At 45.3% G+C, this 19677-nt stretch overlaps 1 protein-coding gene and 1 long non-coding RNA gene across 3 annotated transcripts in view; one reads left to right on the top strand and one right to left on the bottom strand.

The window, feature by feature from the left end:
* HS3ST5 (heparan sulfate-glucosamine 3-sulfotransferase 5) overlaps positions 1 to 19677 on the bottom strand; it is a 254824-nt gene that overhangs the window by 230828 nt on the left and 4319 nt on the right. The gene's annotated exons all lie outside the window — the stretch shown is intronic.
* The window catches only part of LOC122934717, a 178553-nt gene continuing 171029 nt past the window's right edge, over positions 12154 to 19677 (top strand). The window contains exon 1 of the long non-coding RNA XR_006388674.1: positions 12154 to 12430. This is a non-coding gene — a long non-coding RNA (uncharacterized LOC122934717). The remainder of the gene's footprint in view (positions 12431 to 19677) is intronic.

The following is a 19677-nucleotide window of genomic DNA, read 5'->3' on the forward strand; positions in this document are numbered from 1 at the left end:
TTGGGGTCACATACAGTACATGGGAACACTTACAAGTATTTCTAAAAGTGGCGCACATCTATGCATTTAGGCAAATGCCACACAATGGCACAACCTGATTTATACCAGCTTGCATAATTCCCCTCTTTTCTGAAAGGAGAATGGGTGAAATCCACTTGAAGGCAGTCAAAGTAATGCCACTTGCATCTTTTCCACATCCTATTGATTTACCTATCTCACTACAGCCTAAAAGTCATATGAACTGAATGTATTGCAATGGACTATAACTTGTCAAATAGCAGTTGTGGCGTAACAGTCCAATCCTAATATATGTCAGTAGGAAAGCCTTCATCTGTTACCCATTGCATTTAAATGGAATCAGGCATGGGATTCAGCCGGTTCGCTCCGGTTCTACAGATCCGGTTGTTAAAATTACAGCTGGATGGGAGAACCGGCTGAATCCCGATCCGGTGCGGCGGGAGATGAGCGCTTGCATTATGAAAACGCTCATCTCCAGGGCTCGAGTCCTGCGGGAATGCGTAGGAACAGCGTTCCTGCACTTTTTTCATAGCAGGAACGCCATTCCCTTTCAGGGCAAAAGGACCAGGAAGCGGTGAAGGCTCTGATCCAATGGTATATTTTAAATCCGAGGCATTCCCATGTTATGGGGACGCCCGGAGACACTGCATTATTGGTGGGTAGACTTGCGCCCTCCCCCCGCCCTTCCCAGTATTAAAAATGATTGGCTAGTAGTGCGCCCCCCCTCCCGGGTCTGTGTGGCGCATTGCTATAAGCATAAGCAATGCGCTGCACAGACTGTGAGTTACAAGAAGAAGGAGCGCCGGGCGGCCACAGCGCATGTAAGTATCCTGCTGCAGAGTAACTGACCATGGCAGCCAGGACTTCAGTAGCGTCCTGGCTGCCATGGTAACCGATCGGAGCCCCAGGATTACACTGCTGGGACTCCAATTGGAACTGCCGCTGCCACCAATTATGGGGGGGGGGGGGGCGCACTGCCCACCAGACTTAACCAGTAAGTACAGCCATATTACATTTTAGAGGAAATGTTAGACATGTCATTGTTAGGGAAGCGTGAACCTGCGTTCGACCAGTGGAGGAATCCCTTAATGGATTCCGTTATAATGAAATATAATGGAATTCTATGACTGATTGCAAAACGGAAGCCTTTAAGAGGCAATCCGTTTTGTTCCGTCATAATAGAAGTCTATGGGCAGCATAACGGATCCGTCTGGTTTCCGTTATGCAGGACAAAAAACGCTGCCCGAACCTGTTAATTTCGGGTTTACCTATCCCTAGTCATTGTCTGTTTTACACCTTGGGAAGTCAGATCATGTACAAACACGGCTGATGTGCAGCAGATTTCTTTCATTTTCCTTTATTAAAGTCAAGAGAGAAATTAAATTAGTAAGAAGTTACAGCATAAGAAGCCACAATCCCCAGTAATATCCTTTAGGCTCTCTGAGGCTTTTAATAGGCAGCTCAATAAAGAAAAGAACAGGTTGCATAACCTATGACAAGATTTTTGAAAGCAAAGTTGCCAATATATTTAGAAATGTTTCTTAGGATGTGTCATCATCCCCCATGATCTGACAGCATGGCAATAATGTATCACACATTAGATGATGACATAGATGACAATTAGCAACCCGCTTTGTAGTATATTAAGAAAGCCCTTGGCGGTGAAACCTGATAAACACTGATGCTATACCTGTACACAGAGAGAAGGGCCTAATGCAATGTGTGTAATGAATTTGCTTCAAAGTAATTGAAAAGAAAAGAAATGAATCACAATAATTATCGAAGAGTTTGAGATTCAACGATTGAATCAGATGTCAGTGATCTTTTAAAAGCTAATTATTTTAGTGAATGTGTGGTTTTAGCTCTGAACCTAGGTCTATAATTTCAGTTTTGATAGCATGTTTTTGACATTAGTGACCATGGCAATCATAACTGCCTGGCGACTGCAGCAGAAGAAATCAATCCTAACAATTCTGTATTTCTTGACTTTTATTTCAATAGTTTGCACCAGTGTGAATTATTTTATTATGTGTTGTTGAACGGTATACAGTTGTCACAGTGGCGGCTTGCGGGCTGCCACTATTCTGCTCGCCTGACTCGGTCGCCTGGCTCCTGGCAGCATGAATATGTCTCCCGTTCTTCCCTCTTCCCAGAGGGCAGAGGACTCCTGTACAGGGTTTAAAGGGTGAATATCAGGGGACTGCTGGCAGGATAAGGCCCTCAAGAATAGCCAAAAGCCAAATCTGTTGGTTGACACAAGGGTTCCACACTCAATGCTGTAACAATAGTAGTAGTGTTGCACAGCATATTTGTATTCAATTTGCTCCTTTATATGTCAATGTATGCTGTTGATGTAAGTTTCCTTCAAGTACCCTTCAGTCTTCCTGCACTTCAGAAATAATGGTTGTCATACAGGCCCCAGATCATACAGAGGCTTGAGATGGGCAAGTTAGATTGTAAACTCCACCAGGGACAGTGTCAGGGCTGAGGAATAGTTTGGTGTTAGCTAAGAAGAACATTAAACATTTTTAGCTGATCTACGCCTAATCCGTGTTCATGCTCTGTTGTGATCACTGCATTTACCCCTCCTCCTTCTTGCTCTTCTCAGGTCCCGTGCTGCTGTGTCCTGGCTGCCTGCAGCGTCAGGACATACAGAGCGCACTCAGACCTGACGATGCAGGAGGTCAGATGACTGTGCAGTGCGGGCCCTGAGAAGAGAGCCAGGACAGGGAGAGTGGCGGCAGGAGAGATAAGTTACTTTATTATTTGACACTGTGATCTGAGGTCTGATATGGAGCTCTAATAGGGGGTCTGCAGAGGTCTAATGGGGGGGGGGGGGGTCTGGAGAGGTCCAATGGGGGTCTGAAGTGGTCTGACTGAGGGTCTAAAGTGGTCTGACTGGGGGTCTGGAGAGGTCTAATGGGGGGTCTGGAGGTCTGACTGGGGTTCTGGAGTGGTATAATGGGGATCTGGAGGTCTGACTGGGGTTCTGGAGTGGTCTAATGGGGGGTCTGGAGGTCTTACTGGGGGTCTGGAGAGTTCTGACTGGGGGCCTAGAGGTCTGACTGGGGTTCTGAAGGTCTGACTGGGGGTATGGATAGGTCTAATAGGGATATGAAGGTCTGATTGGGTGTCTGGAAGTCTATGGGGGGTCTGATTAAGGGTCTGGAGGTCTAATGAGGGTCTGTAGGTCTAATGGGGGTCTGGAGGTCTAATTGGGGTCTGCTTGGGAGTTTGGAGGTCTAATGGGGTCTGATTGGGTGGAACTTTGTTTTTTTTTGTTTTAAGCCACCCCCACCACTTTTGAAAAGTGGTTGGGAAAGTGGACATGCTTAGGTATGTTAATGATTTCACTCTAGATTTATAATTTTGACTTGTGAAAAGTCACCAAAAAATGTTGCGAAGTCACTCCAATATAGGTGTTGTGTAACGGATCTCCTATCACCCCGACCGGGTACCTCCGTCGATAGATGCTCCTAGTGCTTTCCGAGGACTCCAAGCACTCCACTTGACACCGTACGCCCTGCAGACCCCACGAACCGCCGCAGCTTGGTTGGGGTCTCACCGTCCTCCACCCACGCTGGACCTACGACAAGGCTCCAGTGGGTGAACCTCTCCTACAGCCAGAGAGCAGGAACAGCTCTTACAAGAGCTAGTAGTTATGCCAGGGGAGTATAGCAAATCTTCAGCGAATAGCAATCCCCCAGTTTGATCAGTTATCCAAACACCAGTCTCAGCATGATGAAGGATAAAACAGGAACACTTTATTGAGGGCTACCCGCCCGTATTTATGCAGGTCCCCATCTGGTGGCCACGCCCTTAGGGGACCAGAATGGAGACTGCGACACAGTACAGATATGCAGAAATTCAGGATACACAGACACAACACATCCCCACAATGCATCATGGTTTCCTCCTCTCTGCCTGGCGACACCCGAGGAGCAATCCAATTATGTCTCAGGACAAAGGGAAAACACCAATACACATGTGGGAACAACAGGACAGGAATCACCACCCAAATACACAATGGCACACCCCCACAGCAAACACAGACATTTAACATATCCCCGGATACTCAAGTCTGAGTGCATATCATTAGGTGAATGGCACTCAGAATACACGAATACAATAATGTTAGCTATCTGGGTGCCCTTACATAACATACAATTTAACTGAACGCATAATAACATAAAACACAATTCCAAAGACAGATTTAAGCTGTGCGGCCGGCCTGTTTTCTTTAAAGTTAGTATGGGCCATAATCCTGAGGCAAGAGGCTAGCAACCAGCCCCCTCCAAAACACTGTGGCGAGGTTGGTTTCGTCACACATCTCCCCCTTCCAGGGAAGACTAACCAGATACCTGACCTCACGGTCAGTACCTGAGTTAGTCTGGCAGTCCAACCACAACCCCATACTGGACCTGTTGAATTTTGGGGCCTGGCTCTGTTCCGTATGTCCCCAGCTGTTGAGCGGGCATCTGCGACTCCTTGCTGCCTTGTGGTTCTCCAGCTTGGAGCTGTAGGTACTTGGTGGGCAGAGGCCGACTGCGCTCTGCCCAGATGCCAGCTCTTCCGCTGGGGTCGCTTGTGGGGAGTCCGGCTCTGAAGAAGAGGATAGGGGAGGGCAGAGGCCGACTGCGCTCTGCCCAGAGGCCAGCTCTTCCGCTGGGGTAGCCTGTGGGAAGTCCGGCTCTGGAGTAGAGGATAGGGGAGGGCAGAGGCCGACTGCGCTCTGCCCAGATGCCAGCACTTCCGCTGGGGTAGCCTGTGGGATGTCCGGCTCTGGAGAAGAGGATAGAGGAGGGCAGAGGCCGACGGCGCTCTGCCCTGATGCCAGCTCTTCCGCTGGGAAGAAATCAGTGGGTAGCACAGGCTCATCCCCTGCCCCCAGAACTCTGTTGGGAAGTAGCTGGGAAGGGGAGGGCTCGCTTACCTCCTCCTCCTGGTATCCCTGCGGAGATGGATGGGGATCTGGACCGACTGTCCAGCATCCCTGTAGGACTGGCACCGAGCCCGCGGTCTCATCTGCGCCCATGCAGAGGGGCTTGTGTTCCCCTTTTCCCGGTATCTCCGGCTGCTGGTGGAAGGTGAGGCCGGTTGCCTCTCCTCCCCAGGACTCTGGTTGCTGTAAGGCAGAGGGACCCCGCATCTCCTCCCCCTGGAACTCAGGTTGCCGCTGGGGAGAGAGACCGGTTGTCTCCTCTCCCTGTGATATGCACTGCCGCTGGAGATCTGGGCAGGCGGCCCAGCATCCCTGTAGGGCCAGTAGAGAGACCTCGGTCCCATCTCCACCTGCCATCTGTGGGTCCTCCCAGGACCAGTCTGTGAGGTCCCTCAACATTTGCGAGTCAGGATCACCTGCGTCCACACCTGGCAACTCCGGCTGCTGCTGAGGGTCTGGGCCAGCATCCCAGCATCCCGGTGGAGAGCCCTCGGTCCCTTCTCCACCTGCCTGTTGTGGTTCCTCACAGGACCAGTCTATGAGGACCCCTACCTCTGTAGCTGGTACTGAAGCAGGGGATACTTCAGTCGGGTCTTCCCAGCTGTAGGGTTGTAGGTCTGGGACTGCCACCCAGCTCTCTGGCAGTGTATATTGGGACCGAATTGAGCTGAAGAAGTATTGGTAGTCCTGCTCCAGCTCCCACTCCTTTCTGACTAGAGATGCCAGGTCTTGTCTCACCTCTCTCGCTGTAGCCCAATCATGCATAGCCTCTCTGTAGTCATAGATATCCCAGAACCGGGACTCTCCAGCATCTCCGAACTCCGGTTCTGCGAAGGCCTCAAACAACAGGCCAGGGCCATCATAATCCTCACCCTCGGGTCTGTCGTGCTCAGCCATCCAGGGAGAGTGCCGAATCACATACCACCAGAGTGCCTGGTAGGCGTCATCTAGCCAAAGCTCCTTCCATACCAGGCTCTCCAGTTCTGTCACCCACTCATTCAGGGGCTCCTCTCCCAGAAGGGGCATTCGCAGGGCCACTCGCATCCGCAACTGCTGCTCCTCACTGGGGAGACACTCGCCCCGCCGACGCTGTACATCTTCCAGGGCCTCGTGCCAGACGCCTTTCCGGACTGCATCCCTCCAGTCCGGGTCATCATCCTCCTCGTAGTGGAACGCTGTTCGAAGACTAGCCGATTCCATCCTGCTGTAGCCAGGGGCGCTGTACGGATACTAGCGTTGCCCTCAATATACTCCACGAACGGTGTCTCCGAGCTGCTTCTCCTCACACTAGGACGCCATCCCACTGCTTGCCACCAATGTAACGGATTTCCTAGCACCCCGACCGGGTACCTCCGTCGATAGATGCTCCTAGTGCTTTCCGAGGACTCCAAGCACTCCACTTGACACCGTACGCCCTGCAGACCCCACGAACCGCCGCAGCTTGGTTGGGGTCTCACCGTCCTCCACCCACGCTGGACCTACGACAAGGCTCCAGTGGGTGAACCTCTCCTACAGCCAGAGAGCAGGAACAGCTCTTACAAGAGCTAGTAGTTATGCCAGGGGAGTATAGCAAATCTTCAGCGAATAGCAATCCCCCAGTTTGATCAGTTATCCAAACACCAGTCTCAGCATGATGAAGGATAAAACAGGAACACTTTATTGAGGGCTACCCGCCCGTATTTATGCAGGTCCCCATCTGGTGGCCACGCCCTTAGGGGACCAGAATGGAGACTGCGACACAGTACAGATATGCAGAAATTCAGGATACACAGACACAACACATCCCCACAATGCATCATGGTTTCCTCCTCTCTGCCTGGCGACACCCGAGGAGCAATCCAATTATGTCTCAGGACAAAGGGAAAACACCAATACACATGTGGGAACAACAGGACAGGAATCACCACCCAAATACACAATGGCACACCCCCACAGCAAACACAGACATTTAACATATCCCCAGATAGCTCAAGTCTGAGTGCATATCATTAGGTGAATGGCACTCAGAATACACGAATACAATAATGTTAGCTATCTGGGTGCCCTCACATAACATACAATTTAACTGAACGCATAATAACATAAAACACAATTCCAAAGACAGATTTAAGCTGTGCGGCCGGCCTGTTTTCTTTAAAGTTAGTATGGGCCATAATCCTGAGGCAAGAGGCTAGCAACCAGCCCCCTCCAAAACACTGTGGCGAGGTTGGTTTCGTCACATGTTGCATAGACAAAGTGGAGTAGCATTACTAGACAATAATGTAAGGTTTAAAGATCCATCAAGTTGATCAAACATGTGACATTTGATACATTTGGCGCAAAGAATGCTAATGCAAACTCAAGCAAAAACTCACTTTAGAAATTACCCTTATATCTTTAAACCTTATACTTTTGTCTAGCAATGACCCCCTATGTTTACATCAGTAAATCTACACCTTTATCTTAGCTAGAAAGCCTTTTTAAAGGTGCGGCCCCCAAAGAATAATTGGTACAAACCGTTCTGCTTTATCAGCCCACAAGTCATAAAACATGGTATTAAGGAGATTTAGTATAAAAGAAATCTAATAAAATGATGCTGAATTATAGGGTCCATTCACACGTCCATATGTGTTTTGCGGATCCGCAAAACATGGACACCGGCAATGTGTGTTCCGCATTTTACGGACCGCACATCGCCGGCACTTTCATAGAAAATGCCTTTTCTTTTCAGCAATTGCGGACAAGAATAGGACATGTTCTATTTTGTTTGTGGAACGGAAGTGCGGATCTGGAAGTGCGGATCCGCAAATGCAGATGCGGACAGCACATACCGGCCCGATTGAAAATTGATATGTGTCCGCACCTGTGAAAGTCACTTATTTTATGTATTTGTCCAGGTGACAGACTGAAAAACATATTGCACTGTGTTTTTCATTAGCTCAGAAAGTCATGCTTAAACAGTTCTAAGAAGACAATTCAGTGGTGTTGAGGAAAATAAGTTTGCTGGGGAATGGGAAGATTTTTTTTTTTAATACAGTAAAAACCATGTTACTAGTAGATATAGATGGATACTACGCAGGACATAGTTTCTGCTCTTCAAATCAGTGTCAGGTAACATGTAGAGGGTAGCAGCACCCGCCCTAAAAAATTATGTTGCAGTTGGGTTCATTGTGTGCTTCCTTCCTGGCCATAGACCCTACAGGAAAATTCCCAATGGGCTGACACCCATGGGCTGCCCGAGTCCCCTTCACGGCCATCAGCTGGGTACATAACAATGCTCTCAGCATTAATTAATGCTAGGAGCATCAGGTACATATTCACTTGGCAGGTATTTGCAGGTGCCCACCTTCTATTGTCCCTATTTGTCTTTCCCCACCCTCCGACATCCAGCACCGCCCCCCCCCCTTCCCCCGATCATCTGGTTGAAGAGAAGGCGAGCGCCATGCCAGTGCTGCCTTCTCTTCATACCTGCTTGCCATGGACATCACAGCGGTGAGCGTGTGTAATTATAAGAAGTCGCCCCATTCACTTCAATGGGATAGCTCCTTCCTATTCAAGTGGAAACAGGTAAACAATGAAGGCTGCGCTAGCATGGACCACGGTCTTCTCTTCAAACAGCTGATCGGCGGAGGGTCCGACTCCCCGGCACCTGAGGATAAGTCGGCAATATAAAAATTCTGGAAACCTCCTTTAATCCGATGTTTTCAAGCTGTCTTAACACAAAACAAAACAGCCTTGTCAAAATCAACCAACCAGAGCTCTAAATTCAATTGCTCCATTTATTTCTAACAGATTGTTTTATCCAACATTAACAGCCTGTAAGTAAATATTCTATGTATTTTTTCTGATGGTTTTCTGGATATCATTTTTTAAGCTGCTACATGTATTCTACTCTGTCTATGTTTGGACTTGGCATGGCAGGCAGTCTTATTTAATTTTTTTAGTAAGACCATCACTATGACCAGAGAGACCCCTCTAGTGACCTATCCAGAGGGTAGGTCATCAGTGTAAAAGTCTCTGATAAACCCCTTTAATCTTTCATGACCACTATAGGAAATATTATAAAATATATGTAGCAGGCACTGTTATAGTTTGAAATTAGTGTAAAATGGCAGCAAATTTTTTGGGGGCCCTATAGCTAACTCTATCATAGTAGTAGTGTGGCTGCCACTCATTGGGGAGGATATACTAATTAAAATGTGCCAGAATTCTACTGAAATTTGTGTAAAAAGAATTGGAATATATGGCTTGCCCCTCATTTCTTGGTTTCTACATGTTTGTGCCTCATGTAACAAGAGGTCTTAGCAGGATACGGGACATGGTGTGAAGGGTGTGAGGAGTTGTTCTGGTAGACAGGGACACCAACAGATTAAAGTCCAAAACAGTGTTTTATTCACACTTTCAAACTAAACATAAGCAGCCTTAAAGGGGTTGTCTCATCTCATCTCTATTGCGAGGATGTGCTGTGGGACCCACACCTATCTCCTAAACAGAGCCCCGCAAAGTGGTGGCTTGAGGACTCCAGTCTGGCCACCACAAAGCAATCTCCACCGCGCATGACCAGCCGCCACTCTTATTCACTTCTATGGGCCCAACAGAAATAGCCGAACCAGGGCTCAGCTATTTTTGGCGGCCCCATAGCAATGAATAGGGGGTGAATGCACAATGCGCACTCCTCCGTTTTTGGGGCTCCATCCCCGATGTAGTTGTGGGTCCCAGCACCTATCAGACAATGGGGACATATCCTACCGATATGCCCCCATTTAACTCAGGTATAAATAAACACATCAGCTCTCCAGCCACTAGCTAGTACACAAAACAATCCCTCTGTTCGGGCCCAGCTGCCAGACCCACGCTATGGTTCCACTGAACCAGGTGGCACATGGTTATCTTGGTTGGTACAGCAACACAGCATATGCAAGTCCCCAGGTAGTGCACAACTCTGATTCTCTGAAGGAGATTATATCTCCTTACGAGCCACATGATCCACGGCTGTGAGCTAGGGAGAAACCCAGGATGGAGTAAAGAGTTCCACTACCAACCTACTCCACTCCATAAAAAGCACCATAACGGACTTTACAAAAAGGTCTACAGCAGCTATGCCTGACATAGATCACCACTCTTTCCTGCTTTCCACATCTGTCTCAGCCGGCTCGCAGGTGGAGACAGACAAATCCTGGGTTTCACCACATACAAATGCAATCTGCTGGGCGACAGGTACCTGTTTTTCCCAGACCATTCCCTTTACTTTCTCACAAGGGATGGGCACCTTTATCTAGCTCCATACTACTGGTTGTCTTACTTTGAGAGAGAGCTTTACTCCAGAATTGTGGAGCAATTTTGGCCTAAACCATTTAATCTAAGGCCACATCCTCTTCCTAACGAAGCTCTGCCACTCCACTTTAAATGTAGAAACTATAATTGGGCCAAATTTGCAGCACTTTTTAGATAGATTCTAGGCACTGATACACTAGTAAATCTGGGCCAATGTGTGCTAAATTTGTTCAAAAATTTTGGGCAACATTCGGGCACATATTCATTTAGACTATTAAAGTTGGATCTACCACTATGCTAAATTTGGGGCATCTACCTTTACACTGTCTAAATATTAGACGGCTTTAGTAAATCTGCCACATTGTCTGTGTCCTATTTTTCTTTTTTAAAAATTGGGATATATGTTGTGTTTCAAACCAAGTGCAAAAATGAGTTGGAATGACGGAAAGAATGGAATAGCAAAGATTTTCTAGTTAAAACTAAGAATATCGCTGATGCACGGACAACCAGTTAGTCATTAATGGGCTATTTTAGATTTTGCACACCGCATGCATCACTTCAGGCATTAAATCTTTATATCTGAACTCTGCATTTTCTATACGTGCTATAAATGTACCCAAAGAGGAATAAAGAATCAGATTAATTCCCAATACCCAGTTCACCGCCCCAGATGACTTCATTCCAATGCAGTGAATCTGAATGCCCTCTAGCTCCCTAGCTCTATGGCCTAGATTCACTGAAGAGCTAAATATTTCATCTATGCTATATTGCATCTTACTTTCTAATACAGCTTTTATTATTCTTTTACCACATACAGTAGCACCCCCTAATCCAAGAATATGAAATGACCTAAAAGCAAAGCAAACCCAATACATCCACATATCAATGTTTTTAACAGTCAGTTGACTTAAAAATAATACAAATACAACACTAATAACTTATAAGTAAACCTCATTAAAGAAGATCTCTAGGCATATTTGGTGTCCTATAGAAAAAGAGTTACCAGTGTTACCATAGTGATCAATTATATTCTATGTGGAGAATTTATTTAGGGTCCATTCACACCCCCGTATGTGTTTTGTAGATTCGCAAAACACAGACACTGACAATGTGCGTTCCGCATATCGCCGGCACTCTCATAGAAAATGCCTTTTCTTGTCCGCAATTGCAGACAAGAATAGGGCATGTTCCATTTTTTTGAGGAACGCAAATGAGGACTTCCCATTCTGGCCCCATTGAAACTGAACAAAATTGCGAAACAGATGCGGACCTATTTTGCGGACATGTAAATGGACCCTTAGACTTTTAATTTCATATGTCAGTCTTAATAAGAAGTGCACTCGAGTAAGATGCACCAAATTTAAGGAGAGGCACACGCCTCTTCATAAATGTAGTGCTTCTTCAGGCAGCCCCCGCATGCCAGAAAATCAAACCATAGTGCATTGTTGGCAAAGAATTGCACTACAATTTATGCCAGTTTCTGACATAAATAATAGTACATTTATTGCATTGCTGTAGGCCACACTCACCTTTCTAAAGCAGTGTCGAAAATAACACAAAATTTAAAAAGTTTTCCACAAAATGCCACGTGCCCAAGAATCTGAGACTTTTGTGCACCATAAAATCCCCCCTATAGAGTTCATCCAGTTCATGTTGGGCTGTATTCACACTGGCATTTTATTATTCTGTTTTGATAGTTGTAGAGAAGCATTTCTGAGAACAACCTCATTGGCAATTTTCTAATGGCAATGTCATCATTTGGCACCGTAAGACTCTGTTCCATCAAGACGTTTGCTGGACAGGGTAGTATAGAATTTCTGTTCGAGTCGCTAGAACTTAAAGGGGTTGTCCCATTTCATTAATTGCTGTTAATCAGTTTCCCCAAGTGTCCTTGAATAATCTTCTAAATAACTTCCATTTCCTAACTTGCACGGTTCTCCTGAAAAATGCCTTCATCTGCGCCTCTGTTGTCTACCTGTATCCCATGGATACGGCCGGATACTTGCGGGGCTTGTATGTGCCGCGCCTGCGCACAATGTCCTACCTTCTCCCCAGCCGGCCGCTCGAGAACGCGCACGCATGGCTGTTTTACAAGCTGGGGAGGCGTGTCCTGCATGCTGGAGATAGTGCCGGGGAGAGAGACTGTCTGCCTGCTACGCTGCTGTCCTGCAGATTCTAGAGGAGGGAGGAGGGCCCTGGAAGATCACGGTGGCAGAGGTTAGTGATTGATATGCTCCCCTGGGCCCTATTAGTCACGGGCCGACTCCTTCTGGGCGCCGGAGCACACGGCGTCCTCGGTTGCTATGACGCCGTGCGCTCCCTCATGCCACCGGAATACAGTGATACATCTTACAGATCATAGCAGTGTATTACTGTTTTCCGGCAGCATGAGGGAGCGCACGGCGTCATAGCAACCGAGGACGCCCAGAAGGAGTCCAGGCAGCAATCCACAGATGCCCCCCCCCACCCCATAAGTGCCCTCCACAGATGCCCCCCCACCCCATAAGTGCCATCCACAGATGCCCCCACCCCATAAGTGCACTCCACAGATGCCCCCACCCCATAAGTGCACTCCACAGATGCCCCCACCCCATAAGTGCCCTTCACAGATGCCCCCCCCACCCCATAAGTGCCCTCCACAGATGCCCCCCCCCCACCCCATAAGTGCCCTCCACAGATGCCCCCCCCACCCCATAAGTGCCCTCCACAGATGCCCCCCCCACCCCATAAGTGCCCTCCACAGATGCCCCCCCCACCCCATAAGTGCCCTCCACAGATGCCCCCCCACCCCATAAGTGCCCTCCACAGATGCCCCCCCCCACCCCATAAGTGCCCTCCACAGATGCCCCCCCACCCCATAAGTGTCCTCCACAGATGCCCCCACCCCATAAGTGCCCTCCACAGATGCCCCCCCCCCCATATAAGCTGGGTAATAGGTCAGTGATAATATCAGAGACCGGGAAAGCTGGGTAATAAGTATATAAGACTTATTACCCAGCTTTCCCGGTATCAGATATTATCACTGACTTATTACCCAGCTTTCCCCGTATCAGATATTATCACTGACTTATTACCCAGCTTTCCCGGTATCAGATATTATCACTGACTTATTACCCAGCTTTCCCGGTGTACAATATTATCACTGACTTATTACCCAGCTTTCCCGGTGTACAATATTATCACTGACTTATTACCCAGCTTTCCCGGTGTACAATAATATTACAGACTTATTACCCAGCTTTCCCGGTGTACAATAATATTACAGACTTATTACCCAGCTTTCCCGGTGTACAATATTATCACTGACTTATTACCCAGCTTTCCCGGTGTACAATATTATCACTGACTTATTACCCAGCTTTCCCGGTGTACAATATTATCACTGACTTATTACCCAGCTTTCCCGGTGTACAATATTATCACTGACTTATTACCCAGCTTTCCCGGTGTACAATAATATTACAGACTTATTACCCAGCTTTCCCGGTGTACAATAATATTACAGACTTATTACCCAGCTTTCCCGGTGTACAATATTATCACTGACTTATTACCCAGCTTTCCCGGTGTACAATATTATCACTGACTTATTACCCAGCTTTCCCGGTATCAGATATTATCACTGACTTATTACCCAGCTCTCCCGGTATCAGATATTATCACTGACTTATTACCCAGCTTTCCCGGTGTACAATATTATCACTGACTTAATATCTGATACCGGGAAAGCTGGGTAATAAGTCAGTGATAATATTGTACACCGGGAAAGCTGGGTAATAAGTCAGTGATAATATCTGATACCGGGAGAGCTGGGTAATAAGTCAGTGATAATATCTGATACCGGGAAAGCTGGGTAATAAGTCAGTGATATTATTGTACACCGGGAAAGCTGGGTAATAAGTCAGTGATAATATTGTACACCGGGAAAGCTGGGTAATAAGTCAGTGATAATATTGTTCACCGGGAAAGCTGGGTAATAAGTCAGTGATAATATTGTTCACCGGGAAAGCTGGGTAATAAGTCAGTGATAATATCTGATACCGGGAGAGCTGGGTAATAAGTCAGTGATAATATCTGATACCGGGAAAGCTGGGTAATAAGTCAGTGATAATATTGTACACCGGGAAAGCTGGGTAATAAGTCAGTGATAATATTGTACACCGGGAAAGCTGGGTAATAAGTCTGTAATATTATTGTACACCGGGAAAGCTGGGTAATAAGTCTGTAATATTATTGTACACCGGGAAAGCTGGGTAATAAGTCAGTGATAATATTGTACACCGGGAAAGCTGGGTAATAAGTCAGTGATAATATTGTACACCGGGAAAGCTGGGTAATAAGTCAGTGATAATATCTGATACCGGGAAAGCTGGGTAATAAGTCAGTGATAATATCTGATACCGGGAAAGCTGGGTAATAAGTCAGTGATAATATTGTTCACCGGGAAAGCTGGGTAATAAGTCAGTGATAATATTGTACACCGGGAAAGCTGGGTAATAAGTCAGTGATAATATTGTTCACCGGGAAAGCTGGGTAATAAGTCAGTGATAATATTGTTCACCGGGAAAGCTGGGTAATAAGTCAGTGATAATATTGTTCACCGGGAAAGCTGGGTAATAAGTCAGTGATAATATCTGATACCGGGAAAGCTGGGTAATAAGTCAGTGATAATATCTGATACCGGGAAAGCTGGGTAATAAGTCAGTGATAATATTGTTCACCGGGAAAGCTGGGTAATAAGTCAGTGATAATATTGTACACCGGGAAAGCTGGGTAATAAGTCTGTAATATTATTGTACACCGGGAAAGCTGGGTAATAAGTCAGTGATAATATCTGATACCGGGAAAGCTGGGTAATAAGTCTGTAATATTATTGTACACCAGGAAAGCTGGGTAATAAGTCAGTGATAATATTGTACACCGGGAAAGCTGGGTAATAAGTCAGTGATAATATTGTACACCGGGAAAGCTGGGTAATAAGTCAGTGATAATATCTGATACTGGGAAAGCTGGGTAATAAGTCAGTGATAATATCTGATACCGGGAAAGCTGGGTAATAAGTCAGTGATAATATCTGATACCGGGAAAGCTGGGTAATAAGTCAGTTATAATATCAGACATCGGGAAAGCTGGGTAATAAGTCAGTGAATATATCTATCTATATCTAGCACAGATCATATGGCTACTAGCTAACATGCATTTGGGCTGTAGTGATTTATTGTTTTTGCTGCACAGAATGGGTTTGTAACACAGGTTTTATGTGTAAGTGTATTAGAATGCAGGACAGCCACAAGTTACTCCATTAGTTCACTAGCATTGGTCAGTGGTCACTGAGTGATTCGCCAGGAGAGGGATGGGCTTTACATACTCTGCAGGCTCCATGTGGATGACTCATCCACATGAACGAGCAGGGACTGAGCTCTGAGGGTGAGTCATGAGGGGGCGTGGCCTTCACTCAACTGCCTGAGAAGCAGGAAGTTATCAGGACATTTACTGCTGGTAAGATTGAAACAGCAAAGTGGGACAACCCCTTTAACTATGAGGCTAGCCTGAACATGGGCTTACAACATGGAAGCAGCAATCCAATTAATTTCTACAGATGCGGCAGTTTCTAACTTGGATCTGATAACCTGCTTCAGTATGATATCTTATCACATACCGGTATGAACACTGACTTTGGCCTACAATCGTTTTTATGACTGAGGTCCAAGTGCTTTATCCACATCACTGTCTTCTAAAGAGGATTGAAAATGCTGAATTCTCTAATCAGAGGATTAAAAACTACACTACAGTGTATGTGGACTGGCTAATAAAAATCTATAACATACAAGATATGTCCTTCCTTAAAGGGGTTGTCCACTTTCTGGTTACTGTTGACCAATATGGATGTAAGATGATCATATGATACTTACTAATATGGCATTTGTTGAAATTCTGCACCATTTCCTATATTTAATCAGGCATGCCCCCTTGTTCACAATGTCTTTTGTGCTGTCCACACAGAGATCCTGTCCATGAGATGGCTGATGAAGGCAAATCGCCAACATATGATGCCTACTCCATTCAAATACACTACACCTGCTATCTGTATTTGTTCTGTTGGGCGTTTTGAGCAGGTGCATCACATGGCGGAGGCATCACATAGAGGTGATTTGCCTGGTCACATGACCCTCCATCAACAGCCATCTTATGGACAGGATCTCTGTGTGGACAGCACAAAAGACACTGTAAACAAGAGGGCATACCTAATAAACTATAGAAAACGGTGCAGAATTTCCACACCTGCCATATTAGTAAGTACCATATAATCATCTCACAACACATTGGTCAGCAGTAACCAGAAAGTGGCCAACCCTTTTAATTTTCCTCTTGGCTTGATAACTCCAGATGAGTGGTTTGAGAAGACCACCACTGAGAAAAAATTGCTTACACTATACGTGTCCATGCTAGAAAATATTGAATTTGTATTGTGAGAAATTTTTAATGAAGATTGTGGGAAGGCAAAGGTGGGCTGAAATCAGGAGTGAAACTTATTTAGCAATATAACTTTGTTTTACACCAAAATAGAAGAGGATTCTTTACGGTAAGAGCAGTGAGACTATGGAACTCTGTGCCTGAGGAGGTGGTGATGGTGAGTGCAATAAAGGAATTCAAGAGGGGCCTGGATGTATTTCTGGAGCGTAATAATATTACAGGATATAGCTACTAGAGAGGGGTCGTTGATCCAGGGAGTTATTCTGATTGCCTGATTGGAGTCGGGAAGGAATTTTTTTCCCCTAAAATTAGGAAAATTGGCTTCGACCACACATGTTTTTTTTTGCCTTCCTCCTGATCAACTTGCAGGATAACAGGCTGAACTGGATTTTTTCAGCCTTCCAAACTATTTTACTATGTTGCCATGATAATTAAGATAATTAGTCTGAAATGCTGTAGTGATTAATATCATAATATCTGAACCCCACTTTTCTGATACACAGCTCTAAATCTCTTTCTTTTCGCACCGCATTTTGATAGAATTCTTGCTGCCTGCAGTTGCCACTAGGGGGAGTTCCGGAGCGTGCTGCAAACAAGCTCCCTCTGAACTCAGTATTAAACCAACTGTGTCATTTTAACTTTATTCATGTGGGCCATTAGGAGATTTGACTTTGACTTCTGACCACTATCAAGTTATATTATGAAACTAATCTACATTTAATTTCGGGTCTAAAACTGGAATGGGTTTGAAAAGATGACATTCATTTTAAGATTCATTTTCATTACCTATTCATCTGGTAATTCAAATACTGTACTAGATATTAGGGCAGATTTACTAATTTACTAAAATGTAGACAGTGTAAGGCTAGATTCACACTGAGTCTTCTGGAAGAGGTATTGAAGCAGATCTGTCTGAAGGATTTTCAGCCAAAGCCAGAAGCGGAGTCAAAAGGAATCAGAAATATAAAGGAAGGATTTATACTTCTTTTTCCTGGCTTTGGCAGAAAATCCTGCAGGCAGATCTGCTTCAATTCCTCGTCCAAAAAACTCTGTGTGGCGGTACTCTAATGCAGTCTAAAGATCTGCCAAATTTATTATACTGGTTCACGCTTGATAATTTATTCGCTGCATGGCTATATACTCTGCCTAGCTTTATACCACATTGGTTTTCTTACTTTGCAATAGGTTTGGTTATACCCTTTTCTTACTTAGGCTCACCCCTTTCCTGCTACGCCTTGCCCACTGGTGAGCTAAGTACTACGTTTTTCTAATACTAGATATATCAAATTGCACCAAAAATTTGCCACAACTTGTGGCATATTTTATGGTACCCTCTACGTGTTTTTTAACTTCTCAGTACTTTAGACTATTCTTCAATTAAAGGCACTTTAATATTAACAGCATAACTTTTGTCTTCGAAAACTTGGCTGAAGATATAACTTCTTTGGCTTTATATACTGAAGGTCAACGCTAAGTGTTAGGAATTGTCATAACTGCAATGAGAAGTGAAACCTTTTTCATAAAATTTGATGACTAATGCCAGAGAAGACCGGGGGCATTTTGCTCAATGAAACATGAGCTGACATAATGATGTTTTCTGTGTTATGGATACAGGTGGAATGGTGACCTCTTTATAACCAGCAGAGGAACCAATTATAAACTGCAAATTAATAGATCATCTCGATAGCAGTTCACCTCTTCATTAGCTCCACACGTCAAAACATACAAAAAGTCTGGCAATTACACCCAAGGTAGGCGCAGAAGTGATAGGATTTTCATTTCCTAGAAACTTGGACACAATAGCAGTATGAGAGGGGAACAGTAAAGTTTTCCAGTAGAATATTGATCCTCAGGATGGGTCATCAATGTCTGATCAGTGGCGGTTTGCCTGCCCGGCATCCCTGCTGATCAGCTGTTTGAAAAGTTCTCAGTACTCTAGCCTATTTGCAACTCAGTCTCATTCAAGTGAATGGGCCAGGACAAGCACAGCCGCTATACAATGTGTGCTGCGAGAAGACCGAAGCACTCACTGGAGCTCCACAACCTCTCCAAACAGCTACTTGAACCCCCACCTTGAGGATACATCATTAATATTGTACTCCTGCAAATCTCCTTTAATCACTGTTCCAGGACTATTTACTAAAACCATATGACCATATAACAGCTTATAATACATTATTCCATAACGTATGAGGTGAAGCAAGGTTGACTGTTATGTGTAAAAGGATCGGTCACCAATCCTTCCATTTACTAGAACTCCATATGATGCCATTTCTCTGTTGTTCCTACTAACAATTTATGAATAAATGGTTTTTGCTGGTAGCCTCAAACTGTTTTCCCCTAGTGGTAGCCTCAAACTGTTTCCCCTAGTGGTAGCCTCAAACTTTTTAATCAGTGCTTTTTCATAATAAGATATTCCTCTAATGATAGCCTCAAACTTTTCAATCAGTGCATTTTGAGAATACGATTTTCCCCTGGTGGTAGCCTCATATTGTTCAATCAGTGCTTTTTCATAATAACATTTGTATCTATTGCTGTGCTTATGTCCCCACACAATGGAAAGGGAAACTGAATGTCTCATACCAGGAACCCAGCTCTTTCTAGGTAATTACCCTGTGAGATGTTGCGGTACTGTTTCTCCTTGGTGGTGGAGAGTGGCAAGTATGCATGAGGAGTATCACACGTTAGTTTACGCTCCTCTGAGTTTCTGGAAAAGATGTATGAAAATTAGCACATCTTAGGCTGAATTCACACTTCAATTATTTGATCAGCTATTTCCATAAGTTATTGTGAGCCAAAAACAGTAGTGAAGCCTCCACAGAGATCAGGTATGATGGAAAGATCTGCTCCTGTTCTGTGTTTTTGACCCGTACCTAGTTTTGGCTCCCAATAACTGATGGAAATACCCAACCAAATAACTGAAGTGTGAACCCAGCCTTACATCTGCTGGCATCAGACAGACTTAGGAAAGCTAATTTGAATAACTTTCC

This window comes from Bufo gargarizans, chromosome 4, assembly GCF_014858855.1.
Source record: "Bufo gargarizans isolate SCDJY-AF-19 chromosome 4, ASM1485885v1, whole genome shotgun sequence".
Taxonomy (NCBI): domain Eukaryota; kingdom Metazoa; phylum Chordata; class Amphibia; order Anura; family Bufonidae; genus Bufo; species Bufo gargarizans.